At 46.3% G+C, this 17,219-nt stretch overlaps 1 protein-coding gene across 1 annotated transcript in view; it reads left to right on the forward strand.

Moving 5' to 3' along the window:
* The first annotated feature begins 945 nt into the window (after nucleotides 1-945).
* LOC134838937 (kalirin-like) overlaps nucleotides 946-17,219 on the forward strand; it is a 364,473-nt gene continuing 348,199 nt past the window's right edge. Inside the window, exon 1 of the mRNA XM_063854296.1 lies at nucleotides 946-966. The gene's annotated coding sequence lies outside the window, so the exon portion shown is untranslated. The remainder of the gene's footprint in view (nucleotides 967-17,219) is intronic.

Below are 17,219 nucleotides of genomic sequence, written 5' to 3' on the forward strand. Positions count from 1 at the left end.
GCTGTGTATCTGTTGCAGGTGCCTTCCAGGTCAACACCGCTTCAACCGCTTCAGGATCTGGTCTCACTCCATGTTTATCCACCAGGCGGCCCAAATACTTTATAGAATCTCTGAGGATTTCACACTTAGAGGGTTTGCATTTCAGACCCGCCTGCTTCATGCAAGAAAACACCTCATCCAACCTCTCTATGTGGTCTTCTAAGATTGGTGTTGCAATCACGACATCATCGACATAACACATGATGAGGTTCCCGTATTTCTTAGTGACGCTCGTGAGTGCCTGGGCCATCAGTCGCTGGAATGTGGCCGTCGCGTTGCACAATCCGACTGGAACAATCCCAGCTCGCACGCGAAGTCTGTTTTTTCTCGATCTTGCTTTCGGAGTGGCACTTGCCAGAATGCAGAGCCCAAATCTAACGTCGTGAAGAACTTCACGTCTCCCAGCTTGGATAGGCTCTCATCGATGCGGGGAATCGGGTATGCGTCCTTTATAGTTACTGCGTTCAGATAACGGACATCACAACAACACCTGAGTTGCCCCCTTTCTTTTTCGCCATGACCACGCCACAAGCCCACGGGGGCCTCGACGGCTCGATCATGTCATACTCCATTAACATCTGAATTTCCTTCCTGCACGCTTCTGACTTATTAGGGGTCATTCTCCTCGCCCCTTCCCTATGAGGTACCGAGCCCTCTTCTATCTCAATCTCGTGTTCTACAAAATTACAGCAACCTATGTCGGCCTTATGTTTCGAAAAAATGTCTGCGTTCCGACTTAGCACCGCCCTGAGCGAATCTAGTTCCTTGTCTGATATTTTACCCTTCAAATGTTCTATCTCAGGTAGGGCCAGTTTATTCGCTGCTAATTCTGCTTCTGTCGGCCTCTCGGGAAAGTTGGAACAACTAGACAACCCATCATCTGTTTCCGACTTCATTAGCCTAATTGTTGTGATAAACTTATTAAATAGCTTCAGATAAGTAATAGTACGATTTATCTTGATCGTCACCAGCATCTGGGACAATGATTAAAAGACGAGATTCCAACAACTACATAAAGAAAGAAATAGGGTGCTCCAGTGACTGCTGTGATATATGGACAACAGTTTCATTGCCAAAATCTATCGCCGTTTCAACTCTAGAAAAAGCAGACTTTCTTTGTGGTTTTTTTGCCACAAAAAGACTAGCAGAACTTAAAGTGCATCATAAAACGAAGACTGAAGCCTCTTACGCCGAAATTACGAAGAATATGAAAAACAGCAGTCTCTGCGCCACCATTGTTGAACAGGTTAAAGCGGAAGAAAAACAACAAACGAAAAAATCAAACAACCTTGTTATCCGTGGTTTGAAAGCCGACAAAGATCAAACCGACAAAGAGATGCTAACAGATTTAGCTAGTGTGGTTTCTGTCACACTTAAAGAAGACGAATTTACAACACGCCGAATCAAGAACAAAAACAACGCCAATGCGAATCCGCTCCTCATCATTACGTTCAAAGACGCCATAACACATCTAAAACTACTGAAAAGTAGCAAAAAATGAAAGATTGTGATGAATTTAAGGGAGTATTTATCAGCCCTGACTATACAAAGGCCGAACAAGCACAATGGTATGAGCTACGACAAGAGCTGAGAAGCAAAGAGAGACTGACTCGGAAAAAACATGGTTTATCAGAAACAATATGGTGGTTTCACTATGACTACAGCAGTCAATGAAACCTAACACAGAAGAGCCGAAAGGAATTCTGTGGAACATAGAAGGTTCTAAGACAAACATTCCACTACTGACAAACAATGAACTCGACACGGATATAATACTACTAACAGAAACGCTAGCTACACATGACATCTCTTGCCTTTTACCAGGTTTTTACTGTTACTTTGCCGAAGCCGTGAAGCCACAGAGAGGACGGCCTATGGGAGGCTTATCTATTTGCGTCAGCAAGAGCCTAGACTGCAGAAGCACCGAGTTCTATAGAAATGAAAATATGGAGTGTGTATCTCTTATTTTACTTACCATCATTGTTTGCTACTACCCACCGAACACCTGCGTTGATGATATTCTTATTGACATCTGTCAATTCCTAGACACAGTGCCCACCTGTGCAAAAATCCTACTCGGTGGCGATTTCAACTGTCGCATTGATGGTGATCACGTACGGGGTGAGATCCTATGTGAAAACCTACAATTTGCTGGCCTTCACTGCATCAACTCTCCAGAAAATTGCACTTTTTATTCCCACAACGGCTCGAGTACGATTGATCTTTTCTTTGCAAAAAATATAACAGCAACAATTCCGGCTACGCAACAAATGTTTCAGACAAAACACCAGATTGTTTCCTGCAGAGTAGTTTTTCATGCCGGGAAAGTCGACAAGAAGAAACAGCACGCCCTCCTCTTCGACCCTAACACCTACGAACAGCATCAACTTGTCATGTATGACAACTTGTCAGAGTCAAATAATTGCAACTCTCATTTCCTTAAATTAAGCTACAACATTTCGAGACCACGCAAGAAGAGACATTCAAAGCCGTGGTTCGACAGGCACTGCTACCAAGCGCACAAAACTTTGAAACTACAATGGTACCTAACAATTACCGTAGAAAGCAGTTTGGGGAGCTACTCTCAAGCGAAATGGTCTTTCAAGGCACTATGCAGAAAAAAACGCACAGCACACGAGAAAGATCGCGAAGAAACTATTATTATCACTGCAAAAGCTGACCGATCCAAGTTTTGGAGCATTTTGAGTAGCAAGAAACACCCCAACATGCCCTCTCAAGTACAACAAGACGTGTGTATTACTCATTTTGAAGCCTTATTCGAAGGCGAGAGAGACGTTAGCTTCCCAGAAGAACCCAGTTCATGCGAGTACTACGACCTGGACCGCCCAGTTTCTCTACCAGAAGTTACACAAGCAATATCAAGACAAGCCAACAACAAAGCTCCAGGACCTGATATGATTGCCGGTGATTTTTTGAAACAAATATTTGGTCTCCTGTATTTGCATATTTTTACGCTGTTCCAGGTCTGTTTTGACTCAAAAGCCATTCCCAATGCCTGGCGAGTGTCAAATCTGATACCGCTTTACAAAAGAAAAGGCAGCAAAAAAGATCCGGATTGCTACCGGGGCATAGCCCTCTTAAACTGTATATATAAATGTTATACATCGATACTCCACCACCGGCTAGCTACTTGGTGCGAACAGCATGGAAAAATTCCAGGCGTCCAGTATGGCTTCCGTAGAGGTAGATCAACCATTCATGCCATTAGCATTCTCAGGGAGAACATTGACACATCAATCGCAACAAATGGCCACCTCTATGCGTGCTTCATCGATTTCCGTAAGGCTTTCGACAGCATTGATCGCTCTACTTTATTTCAAAAATTGGCGAAGATGGGTGTATCCAACAATTTTCTGCTCGTCCTACATGATATCCTACGTCACAATATGGTACATGTTGTTTATGATGGTTATCTATCTTCCCCGATACTCCAGCGGCTTGGTCTACCACAAGGAGACAAACTCTATCCTCTTTTGTTTTCCCTGTTTATTGCTGATTTGGCAGAAATTTTTGTTCAGTGTAAGTGATTCTGCATATTCTATGCAGACGATGTAGTAATCACTTCATCATCACCATTTGACATCCAGTTGGCCCTTTACAGGCTCGGTATTTACTGTAAAATCAACAACATGAACGTTAATGTCGGTAAGACAAAAGTCATAAAATTTCGCCGCGGAGGCAGATTGAAGAGTACAGATCGCATCTACTACATGGGGGAAGACATTGAATTCACCAACTCCTTCGAATACTTGGGGGTTATTCTGACGGTCACCAACAAGAAAACCGCCCACTTGAATGAAAGACGAAGAAAAGGTATAAACAACATCAACGCCTTGTTTGCAAAAGTCAATATTCAAAAACTACAGCTCCAGCATGCACACAGACTATTCATGAGTGTTATTCTGCCATCAGCTGCTTACGGTTGCAGCATTTTTACAGAAAGTTTAGAGCACGCGAAACCAGTTGCAGGGTACTTCTGGAAACGCTGGTCTGGGTTATCCAAATATGCGTCTACTAGCCGACTGCTACATCACATTTTTGAAAACGACTTTCTGAACATCGAAAAACCAACTGGGCAAACGCGCCGAGCCATAGCCAGCTACTATAACAACGGCCTACATAACGCGATTTGTAAGACTGAACGCTGCTACAAACCGGACTGCTCATGTGATTGTAAATATTGTGACTCTACAGCTGATAACTACAACCACCTGATAGACAACTGCTCGTATCTCAAGGATCTACAAACTAGAACGCGGTTGGTGAAATCCTTCATAGACGGTGAACATTATAGTTTTACTTTAAAAACTCATTTATCTCATTTGAGGTGTTTAAATTAAACTTTTTCTCTCTCTCACTTCATTGAAAACAATTTCCTAGAAGAATTCAATTAATTTACTCTCTTCAATATACATTCTTGGTTCGCATTCAAGGGACATTTGGTTACATCAAACTTTTTCAAGTTCTCCACACTCTGAAAGTCTGTGTTCAGAGGCAAAGCAAGCCAAGTTTATTTCCCCTCTGTATTGTCACTGTTGTTGCTTCTGTGTTCAACAACACACTCACACACAGTCCGCTCTGAGTGAGTGAGAAGCTTCTTCCTAAAATAGCCGAGCTTTTACTGTTTGGATTTGGTACCAGACACACCTGTCTGTCATTGCTGAGTTCATTCAAGTTCCTCATCCTAAACGTCGCTACTACGGCTTGGTTTGGTTTTAATCTAACTTTTCGATCCAGAAAAAATCGGCACCTTGGCCTGGTTAATTAAGATCTTATTAAGGGGTTTCTTTTCATACTTTCTCTCAGGATCCTTGATCCTAATCAACCCGTCATTGAGATCGATCGTGACATCAAAGTTGCGTACAAAGTCCCTTCCTAAGATGAACTGATCGGATTCGTCCAAATTCTCCACTACTAGGAAGCTCATCCAAAGATGTCTTCCTCCGAGCTGCAGTGAAATGATCGGGGTTCGTCCAGTCACATAGATCACTCCCTGATTGGCAGCTGCCAACCTGATGTTTGTCGGTATGAGATCCGACCTCTCGAAACCCATGTCGGTCCAAGTTTTGACTGGCATGACACTAACCACTGCTCCCGTGTCTAGCAGTCCCTTTAATGAAAGTTGTCTGCCTTGCACGTCCAGCACGTGTGCGGCCAGATCGGCCTCGCAACCTATGTGCACCGCATCTTGTTCGAGCATGGCGTTGTGTCCGATTCGTCTAACCTTCAGCTCCTCTTGACCAATGTATATCCGGCCAATCTGATCGTTCGCATCAGTTACGTGAGCTTTTGTGTAGATATTGATGCCATCCACATTCATTAGAACCGGGTATGGGCCATGGACTTCGATGTAATGTCCATCCACTTTCATCAGTCTCGGACCTCCTGTTGTGAGCAGCGCTCGCACTGCCCTGGAGTCCAGTTTGGGATCTTTCTCCTTCAGGTAGTCTGCATAAATGTCCAGGTGGACTAGTGTAATCCCGGATGGTTCACTCAAGTTCTTGACCACCTGGTGCCCTGCGACTGAGATAATGGACATTATCTTCGTCCCCTCCTTCGTCATGCTAAAAGTTTTACCAGATATAACGTTCAGTTTTAGCCCCTGCTTCCTGGGTTCCTCTTTGTCTTCTTTTTTCGTCGTTTTACCCAGAATGTTAAAATTTTCCCGAAGATCCGTGCTCTCCAGCTCCGACCTTACCCATTGCTCCACTTCTCTGGTGGCTAGCTCCTGTTTGACATTCTGCAACGCTGTCCTTGCCGCCAGACCGTAATCCACCTTGAGTGGGCTAGCCGACTCTGCCTCCAGGTTCGAGGCTACCACCTCGTCAGGCAGTGTCTTTACCTTCTTAGTCGTAAAGGTGCTCGGTGTCGTCTCCTTTTTCCGAGACTCGGCTTCGTTCATCAGACGTGCTCGACTGGCCTTGACACCCGAAAGCGCCTCTTCGTGGCGGGGATGTTTCGCGTCCGCCACTGCATCCCAAAACTGAGTGCAATCCGACTTGAAGTGTCCTTCCAAATTACAGAAGAAGCACCTCGGACCATATTTCATGATGAGCCCTCTGACGTACTCTTCGTGATCCTCGTCGGTCGCGTCGACGTCGTCCAGAAAGTAGCATATTGCCTTCATGTTCTGTTTGTATGCAGAACACGCGGAAACGTGATGGTCCATCGAACCACAATTCGCACAAGACCTCCTCTTATCCATGTCATTGCGAGGTTTGTACCAACTGGAGTTCACACCAGTGTTTGTCCCGCTATAGATACCATAATTGCTGTAACGGTTTTGAGCCCTCGGTTTTATGAGTAAATACTCGCGTGACTTCATACGCAAATCATCGGGCGTGGGTACCTGGTCAAGTGACAGGGTGAAGTGTGTGGCCAACATCGTTTTCAATTCCTCACTCTTTACTCCGTCCATGAACTTCGAAGCAATCGCCAAGTTTCGCTCGGATATTCTCTCATCGGGATTGCTTCTCCTCCTAAGCAATTCAAGGTCGTCCAAAAATTTGTCTATGGATTCGTCATCTCTTTGACGCCTCTTTTCGAACTTCACCATAGCCTGGTGCCCTTGTACTCCAGAGCCGAAACGATTCAAAAGGATGTCGAATATCTTGCGAGCGCTGTCTCTCTCATTGGTTATTTTCGCCATTACACAGTTTAGTGCAGTACCCTCAAGGTTGCTTGTCAGCGCGCTGCACTCTTGTTTCTTGGAGAGACTCTCTTCCTCAAAGTGCAACTTCATCACTTCTATCCAAGTATCAATGCAGCCGTCTGACTCGTCTTTGTATGACTTCGGCTTTTTCAGTGTCCTTCTTGACCTGTCTCCTCTCTGGGTTGACTTCGAGAGTTTAGTGATGAATGTCTCGAGAGATCTATTCAGAGGCTCAAACATCGAGGCATACATCGTCGTGTCCTGTTAGTCTTTAGTCAGATCTGGCACTGAACTGACTTGTGACACAGTTGGCAACCTTGTCTCCGGAGTAGCATCTGCCTCCGGCGGGACTGAATTCGTCCAGCCAGGCCTCGACGGGGCTGCCCTTGGCCGCTCCTCATTCCTAGGTTCGTAGTTCGTTCTCGAGCTTTGCTGGGCCCTGGCATAGCTGCCCGTCCCATCTCCATCGTTCGCATGGTGTGAGCGCTGCCTTGGGTTGGAACGCTCCTCCCAACTGCTCCCATTCAAGATCGCGTCAAGCTTCCGCACCATTAAGTCAGATTTGGCATCTAACCTTTTTTCCAGGCTAGTCATCGTATGGGCGTAGGTATTATCATGATCGTTCAACAATCGCTCGATCTCTCTTGTCATCCTAGCCTCTCTTTCCTCAGACTCCTTGCTTGCCTGTGCCAGGCTCTCCGCCAGGCATTGATCGGTGTTGCGAATCAATTGAGCCTGATCAACCCTCGCCTGCGACTTCACGTGCGTTAGTTCGTCTCTCAGATTCTCTCGACCCTGGTGAGCTCTCTCGTCAACTTGATCTATTCTCTTGGTCATGTCCCGTCTCAGTTCATCCAGACCATTCATTACGCCAGCGAAAATGTCACATATATCGCCAGTTGCCCCAAATGGCGGGGTTAGTCCCAAAGAAGGTGAGGTCAACTGCAGCTGCAGCCTGGTACTTGATGACGCACCGCCTTTTTGCTTGCTCATCGACGTCAACAATCTGTCGAACGTTGATGACGCTCCCATCGTTATCCCATCTGACACGGGCCTGGTCGGCGAGGCGGACGATGCCTTCCCGCTCATGTCGTTTTTTGGGCACGGTGTGAAGTTCACGTCCGGATGGGTTATCTCCGGGTGGTCATAACCGGAAGATAAACTTTCAGTTCGTAGTGACGCCATGCGCTCATCGTACAAAGAATTCCAGCTCTTCTTGGCCTTCGAACCCGGTTGTTCTTCACTCGGGCTTATGCTCGACATAATCGCGTTGTTGCTCTGCTTGGCCAGAGATGAGTGAGTGTTAGCTGGATGTGAAAATTCTCTTCTCCACCTATGACTCTTGGTCTCCGATTTGGAAATTCCACCGAATAACACTTCCTCTCGCGGCTCGACCTCGGAACGTTCCGAGGTCTCCTCCGTCCTCTCAACTTCCTCCCGCTCGAGGTCCTCGCTCGGCTCAAAGTCGGGTCGAATAAGCGTCCGTTCCCCTTCGTCAAAGGAGTCCACAAGCGTTACGCTCGCGGGTCCAGCATCGGCGCTCCGCCCTTGATTGCCATAGAGGTTTGTCTCGCTCGTTAGTTTCATTTCGCTCATTGAAAGATCAGGTTGACCTTTAGTCGATTCGTTTTCAGCAAACACGTCGGAAGCGCTGCTAAACGAGGACTGGCTACGCCTAGTTTTAAATTTTCGCGTGCTTCCCTTGCTTAGCCTGGGAATCCTAGTAGCCGCACTCTGCCCGCGTCGTCGATTGTTCCATAGGGTGCAGTCACCCCGGAACCTTGTGCATTCTTGTTGGCGACTAGTCGTCCAGCTGTCTCTATCAGCCTCTTCACCGTTTGTTCCACGACTGGGTCACCCAAGGTGTCACTAGGGTCCGGGATTGTCACTCGACCTGTTGCTGTCGGGAGTCGTCGTGTTTCCGTTGTCTGACTCATCTCTCGAGGCGTCAAGAGCTCCATCGGGGACTGCCCACGAGGAATAATCCTTGCAGGTATCGCTTTTTCCGCGGATGTAGTCAATGCCGCCCGTTCCGATCGCTCCTTGTAGTCCCGCCTCAAGCGCTCAATTTCTTCAGCCTGCTTTTGTTGCAGTCTTCGAACAATTTCTTCCACATGTCTCTGTCGTCCTCCGTAATGAGCATGGTCTTAGTCACTTCATCCAGCTCCTTCCTGGTCCTTTCCAGCTCGTCCTTCATCCCATCTAGATCTTGCATGGTTTGGTTCGTTTGAACCCCTTGTTCTACTTTCGCCCTCCTTGGTGGCACAGCTGCTCTCAGTGGTGAACCAGACGAGGCAGCCTCGCTGTTCATCTCCTGATGCATTCTCGTCAGCCCAGGCTTGGGTTTGGAGGGCAAAGGCATTTCATCTGGTTGATAAGTCCTAGAACTTCCCAATCCAGGCTCATTCGCCAAGTCACTCCCTGAGAGAGCCCCGTTTCTCCACCTCATCACTCTCATGTTCGGGCGGTCTAGTACTCCTCTTTCTTCGTATGCTGCCATTAATAGGACTTCCGTGGGGCGGTTCCCACGGTTGTCATGCCCCAAGATGTTTATCAGGGAGGTCAGCTACATGACTACCTCTGGGTCCTCCAGAGCGAAGTCTCGATCCATTAGCCGACGATAGATCGCATCTACCATCGGTCCTACATATGCTTCTGCCAGGTCCATCAATTCATTCAAAATGAAGTTGTCCATTCTGTTTTCAGGTTTGATTTGATTCGATTCTATGATTTGACTCAAGTGAGCAATTAAACGATCAATCAGAATCTAGAAAAGAGGTCACGAATATCACACTTGTCAGTCTCACCTTAACTTCTCGTTAAAATTATTTAAAAACAGTCAGATAAAAAGATTTTTACCCTAAAATTTATTAAAATCAATCGGTCTCTAAAATTGTGGAATTCGACCTAAGATTGGACAGTCCAAACTTTGGATCTATTCCTAAGATCGTTATTCAGTTGTTCATGGTCACTAACCCCTTCTTACCCAAGATCTTAATAACATAACCATAACATAACATAACACACATATCACACACTACATAATCTAGTCTAACACCCTCTTGCACGTCACTCAGCCTATGCTTAAGTAATAATTCTTATGTAAATATATTTGTATATTAGTATCAGAGAAGATTACGTGTATGAGCGCGTACAGTTCTCGAGGATGCAGTCGTCCTCTGATCGGGTCGTACACGGGAAGCGAAAGCTCCTTCACATCCCTTTCTACGAGAAAGTCTCTCAATCTTGTCAAGGACACGACTAGGTTTTCCGGGTCTACGTGCCGCTTCTCCGTCGCCCGTGTCACTAAGAAGCATAGGTATTTTCCCGGTATCTGTGACGCCGCCGGAGGCAAAGCTGCTACGCCCCCTACTCCTGGTCTTTGCTTCCACAGAAATTCTATGCTTTCATATTCTCTCTTAAAATCTGCCGCTAACGCTGTCCTAAAACTCATGTCTGCTGTGATTGCTATCGCACATGTTCTATTTGTGAGTATGAAATCACTGTCTGTTAGTTTTATGCTACTTGAAGTTTGGTAAGTTAAAATATGATTCAGTTACCCTCCCTATGTCAGGTTTCTTAGGTTTTTTGCCTGTTTCTGCTTCTAAGTCTCCTGTCTCTCTTGCTATTCTTAATTTTTTTGTTATCAAGTTTTCAGTGTGGGTAAGTCCTACCCCCACTACCCGGACAAAAATATCCATCGACGTCCCCATCGATCGCATAACGGGTATCAAATCAAGATTGGAAAACGGAATGAGTAGTCACCCCTCCTGGGCAGCCCAGGAAGGATCTTCTCGCTCGGTTTTCCTGTATTTTATGCTTTCACGATCTGCATCTTGAATCGTGACAGTGGTCTCCTTTGGGTCCGACGTCATTTCGTTCAGCCATTCCAAGACACGCAGATTCGTCAAGTCTTGTTCATATGACTGCTGTTGCTCGTCGTGGAATTCTACCTCGGGTTTCGACCGGTCATTGACCCACTCATCGTCGTGATCATCGACTATGTCAATGTCCTGTGACACAGTTATTTCTTCTAGACCCACTACTTCTTCCCCTATCTTCTTTAGGTATATCCTGTCCACTACAAAATCGTCGCCGTAAGGGTTATATTTCTTCTTGGATCTTGTCCTGTTATTCTGACGAGTCTGTATCGTGAACGGAAGATCCGGTTCCAAGTTCATAGGAACCTCCCTTTGTTCAGGGTCCTGCCAGTCCTCCTCTGCATAGAGTAAAGTTTCATCGTCCGCTTCAATCACGTCATTTGGGTCCAAGTCCAGTGGTGTACTCGTTCCTTCCTCTATAACCTCATTTGCATCGTTCTTTTCCCTGGTGCCCTTCTCATTGACCTCACAAGCAGGGTCCATCATTAGATAATCCCCTTCTTCCATGTCTGCAGGTATACACCAGTCTTCTGTCGATGGATTGTGTGGCTTAATGTTTTCGTAATGAGCGGCTCGGCCAGTACTCAGTCTATAAAAGCGTCCCTCCTGGTGCACTTCTGTATTCATGAAGGGCCTCCTCCATTTTTTTAAAAGCTTTTTTGTTCCTTTTGGTGGTGTGACGTTCTGAAATACCCACACGTAATCTCCTACCGAGTAAGCTTTTGCACCAGCTGCTTTCTTGTCAAATCTTTTCCTCTGCCTTGCCTGCGCTTGCTGAGTATTTCGTCTACACAAGTCGTTCAACTATTGCTGACGTCTAATTACATCCCTCACATAGACCTGTGGTGACGTCTTCTTCCCCTCGTACTCTGGGTAGAAGAAAGTCAAGGTCAAAGACTTCTCGTGCCCTGTCAGCATCATGTGTGGGCTGACTCCGGTGGTGGAATGTTGTGTGCCATTGTAAGCTCCCATCACCTGCGGAAGATATCTGTCCCAATTGGTCATGTACCTGGAACAATATACCCTCAGCGTCGACACTAACATTCGATTCTGCCTTTCCACTAAGCCATTTGTCTGTGGATGGTATGTCGTTGAGTGAGCTTGAGCAACTTGCGAGCGTCTCATTAGCTCTTTCGTGAGTTCTCCTACGAAAGCTGTTCCGTTATCCGATTGAAACGTCATCGGACAACCGTGTCTCGCTATCCACGTATTGATCAGGTGGTCGCACGTCTCTTCCGCCGAGGCAGTTATGCAGGACACGGCCTCTGCATACTTCTTGAAATGATCTATCATGACCAATACCTGATTATAACCACTTTCTGTCATGCATATCTTTTGGTGATCTATCTGCACTACCTCGTTGAATTCAAACGACTTGAACGACTGCATGGGGAACCGCAATTTCCTTGGATCTTTGACCTGTTGGCATGACAGACATGCTGTTACCCACTTCTCGCATGCCTTTTCCCTTCCAGGCCACTCAAAGGGCTTCAGGATCCTCTGATACACTTTGTCGATCCCCTGATGGCCCATCTGATCATGCGACCTGAACAAGAGTTCTGTCTGATAGAGTTACGGCAACACTATCGCATTGTATTTGTACAGGACTCTGTCCTCTTCTCTTCTCTTGCAAGCCACGATCCCGTCTTTGTTCAGATATAACCTTCCCTCTTTCTGCATAAAGTACTGTCTCAGAATGCGATAACGGTCTTCCTCCAGATCGCCTTTGTCCGGAGCTCCATTTTCGATCCACCGTTTCAGGTTGCTCATCATGCGGTATTTTTTCTGTGCTCTTAGTAAGTCCGAGAGTCTGTATCTCGCCTTCATCTGACTATTCATTTCATCTGGCTGATGCGTGTCATCTTCCATCTTAACGCACCAAATCTTGACCAATGGTTGTGTTTCTTGTTTGAACGGCTGAAGATCAATCCTGACTACCTTCTTTTTGTGGCAACAGACTTATCGAACGTTTCGATACTGCTACTGTTTCCAAATCATCCGCTGCGTTGTCAAAAACTCTTTCGCTTGGTATGAGGTAGCGATCACTGTCAGGATTCTGGTGCACCTCTCTGTCCAGATCCCTTGCAAGAGTTTCCACTAGTAGTGTGTGGATCGCTAGTTCGGACAGTTCTGATCCTGAGCTCGAGTTCCTGTCTGAGTAGGTGTCAATTCCTGAGTTTCGGGAGTTATGATCTGTAGAAGAGTTTGTGATGGAGTCTGCACCCTCCTCCAGATCAGGTCTGTGCCTTCTCCGCATCCGTCTGAACTCCCCGGACAAAACTTTGTTCCCCCGGTCCTGTTTCCCATCAGGAAATTTTTCATCTATCTCAGACTCCCCGGACAAACTTCTTTGTCCCGGGTGTTGACCTTGTACTCGCTGGCTCTTTTCATCGTTCGTCTCCCCGAACAAACAATCTTGCACCAGGTTTCATTCTACCTTTTCACCTTCTTTATCCTGGTCCACAAAGGTAACGGTTTTCCTTCGCGTATTGCTCCCCTGTTCTTTCCAACCGTAAGAGGTACTGGTTAAAACCTCGTGTGGTATTGAGGATACTAGATGCTGAACTATTGTCCTACAATCCCTCTTGTTCTCTTCGTGTTGTCGTGTGGACGGCAGGATATTCACTTTCTCCCTGACTGTTAGTGATGCCACTGCTGCTGTCCATTCGGGGTCATCTCTGGTCACTTCTCTTTCTAACAATCCACCCAGCATCCGCATCACTTGCGGTGTGACCTGCACCGTTTTAACCAATAATGAGAGGATGTTTATGTTCATGCGAGAGAGTTCTTGCTGGACCAGGTTTGAGCGCAGCAACAGATACAAGGGGACCGGGTCCTCCTTGGATAGGATCTTTATTTCGGCTGCCTTCTCTACAGGTAACTCAGGGTGTCCTGGAATTGGATGTCCAGACTTGTCCAACCATCTCCTTAAGGGAAGCGCTTCATAAGTTTCTTTGTCCAGAAACGAAATCCTTCCTTTATTTCTGCCTGATTGGCTTGCTTCTGCTCCAATCTTTCATAGAACTCAGTTTTCTTGCTGAGGCTGTCAGCATTCTGGTGTTTATCACGCATCTTGTGCTCGATTTTCATGTGGTAGCCATCCAATCTTACTATTCATCTACTAATATAACTCTGATCCATCGAGTAGGTCTTCAACCAGGATAACGCTCTGTTGTCTACGCGTAACTTAAAGGGAGCGCTCCCCGAGTATGCGTGGTATTTTTCCACAAATGTGACTACTGCAAACATTTCTGCTTTTGGTGCACCATATTTCATCTCAGTGTCACTCAAGACCTTGCTGCCGTATGCAATGGAACGGAGAACCGTTCTTCCATTCCATTCTTGCTCCTGATGCAATATTCCTGAGATGGCTACTACCGATACATCTGTGTCAAGAACATACATGCCCTTTTCTGTAGGCATGCCTAGCACTGGCGCTTCGCACAGTTCCCGCTTTATGTTCTTTTATGAACTCACGGTAGTAGTTGGCAAACCCTAGGAAGCTCAGGAGCTGTGTGTCCGTTCTGGGAGCCTTCCATGTCAACACTGCTTCTACTGCTTCTGGGTCCGGCCTCACACCATGCCTGTCCACCATTCTTCCCAGGTACTTGATTGAATCCCTAAGGATTTCACATTTCGATGGTTTGCACTTCAAGTCTGCTCTTTTCATGCATCCAAAGACCTCATCGAGCCGATCAATGTGGTCTTCCAGGGTCGGTGTTGCTATGACTACGTCATCCACGTAACACATCACAAGGTTCCCGTACTTCTTTGTCACTCTGGTCAAAGCCTGATCCATCAGTCTTTGAAAAGTGGCCGTTACGTTGCACAAGCCGAAGGGCATCCTCTTCCACTGGTACAACCCCAACTCACACGCGATTCCGGTTTTTTCTCTATCCTTCTTCCGCAGTGGGACCTGCCAGAAGGCAGAACCCAAGTCCAATGTGGTTAAGAACTTGGCATCACCAAGTTTAGAGAGGCTCTCGTCTATTCGCGGTATCGGGTACGCATCTTTTATCGTTACCGCGTTCAAGTAACGAAAGTCGCAACAAAACCTAAGCTGCCCCCCTTTCTTTTTCGCCATTACTACCCCGCAAGCCCATGGCGATTTTGAGGGTTCTATCATGTCGTATTCGAGCAACATTTCAATTTCCGCTCGGCACGCTTCCGACTTATGTGGCGTCATTCGTCTTGCGCTTTCCCTATGGGGAACGGCGCCTTCCTCAAGTTCGATTTCGTGTTCGTAGAAATTACAGCAACCGATATCCGCCTTATGTCTTGAAAATACATCTGCGTTCCGATTTAAGACGTCCCGCAATTTTTCGAAATCTCCCTCATCTATTTTCCCTTTTAAATGTTCTATCTCTGGCAAAACCGGTTTGTCAGATTCTAGTTCATTTGACGAGGGGCGTTCTGGAAAATTCGAGCAGCCCGATAAGCCGTCGTCCGTTTCGGATTTCATTGAAAGCAATTTATGAATAAATTTTAATTCATTAACCCTCTTTAAAATTTTATCTTTATTGGCATGATAAATACAGTCTTTCACACTATGTTTCGGCAAGTTTTGTGTCTCCTCATAGTCGGTCCTCATCGGCAAAGCGTAATCAAGCTTCTTTCCACGCTAGATTGAAACCGTGGTGTCCAGTATGTTCAATAACACACTGACACACAGTCCGTTTTGCGTTACCGAGAAGCTCCGGCCTAAAATCACTGAGCTTTGACTATTTGGATTCGGTACCGAACAAACCTGTTTACTATCACTTAACGAGTTTAAACTTCTCATTCTAAAAACTGTTACTACCGCTTGTCCCGGCTGTAGTGTTGCCTTTCTGTCTAAAAAGATTGGTACTTTGTTTTCATCTGTTATTATCCTATTAATTGGTTTCTTAGCATACTTCCGGTCCGGGTTTCTAATCCTTATCAGACCGTTGTTCAAGTCAATCATCACGTCAAAATTCCTGACAAAATCTCTGCCTAAGATGAATTGGTCGGCGTCGTCTAAATTCTGTACTACCAGGAAGCTCATCCATAGATCTCGTCCTCCCACGTGGAGAACTGTTATCGGCGTTCTTCCGGCTACGTAAATCGCTCCTCGATTGGCGGCGAACAGTCGGAGATTCGTCGGAATTAGATCTTCCCTCGTGAAGCCCATTTTTTACCAAGTTTTTATCGGCATCACACTCACTACCGCTCCTGTGTCCAGAAGCCCTGTGACTCCGATTTTCTTGCCATTGGTGTCGAGCAGATGTGCTGTCACATCAGCTTCGTATCCAATGTGTACCGCGTCTTGTTCCATCATAGCGTCATGGCCTATCCTGCGGACTTTGAGTTCCTCCTCCCCCAAATAGATCTGTCCTATTTGGTCACTATCTATTGTCACATTAGTTCTAGTGTAGATACTGATTCCATCTACGTTCAGCATCACTTGACACGGCCCATAGACTTCCACCTAGCGTCCATGAAGTTTCTTCATGCGAGGGCCACCCATTGTTAGTAGTGCTCGCACAGCTCTCGACTCAGTGCGTGGCTCCACCTGCCTCAGATAATCTGCATATGTGTCCAAATGCATCAAAGTGAACTCGGATGGTTCACTCAGATTTCTGATTACCTGGTGTCCAGCCACCGAGATTATCGACTGTATCTTGCTTCCTTGCGGTACCATGCCGAACCTCTGACCGGAGATCACATTAAGTTTCATGCTCAAACTGCTTGGTGCTTTAGTCTCCTCGACCTCCGTTGCTTCGAAGGTATTCAGTTGCTCCTGTGGTTTCTCATTTTCCAGTTCGGGTTTCACTTTCTGTTCGATCTCTTTTGTCACCAGTTCCTGCTGCACTCTATTTAGAGCATCCCTCGCGGCTGCCCTATAATCAATCTTGAAGTCATCGGCCGCAGTCACTGGTTCCGGTTCACATGTCTCTTCAGTTACCGCTTGCATTTTCTTCGTCGCCAGCTCTTGCGGTTTGTCTTTTCTGAGCGCCTCCGCTTCACTCAAGAGACGATCCTTGCTGGCTTTCACTCCTGATAAAGCTTCCTCATGCCTTGAATGCTTAATGTCTGCCACTGCATCCCAGAATTGCAGACAATCTGATTTAAAATGACCTTCCAAGTTGCAAAAGAAACACCTCGGGCCAAATTTTGCAATTACTCCTCTCATGAAATCCTCATGGTCAACTTCTGACGCATCTTCGTCCTGGAGGCTAAAGCCTTGTTTGTAAGTTGGGCATGCTGACACATGATGGTCCATTGAAGTGCGATTGGCACAAGAGCGTCTCTTGTCCATATCATCCCTCGATGTACCAGTTGTTCCCTTGGTTTGCTGGTCCGTTGATAAAATTGCCATAATTGTTCTTATAATATCCAGATCTCGAAGGAGGTTTCAACAAAAGATATTCTTTTGACTTGAGCCTCAACTCCTCTGGTGTTGGCGCATTGGTTGATAGTGGTGTGTACTGCGTTGCTAGCATTGTTCGAAGTTCATCATTCTTCACACCATCGATGAATTTCGAGGCTACTGCCAGGTTCATCCTTCTGTTTGACTCATCCGGTTGGCTGCGTCTTCTAAGCATCTCCAAATCGTCTAGAAAGTTGTCTATCGTCTCATCTTCTCGTTGCCTCCGTTTCTCGAA

The sequence above is a fragment of the Symsagittifera roscoffensis genome, chromosome 2 (genome assembly GCF_963678635.1).
Source record: "Symsagittifera roscoffensis chromosome 2, txSymRosc1.1, whole genome shotgun sequence".
In the NCBI taxonomy this organism is placed as follows: domain Eukaryota; kingdom Metazoa; phylum Xenacoelomorpha; order Acoela; family Convolutidae; genus Symsagittifera; species Symsagittifera roscoffensis.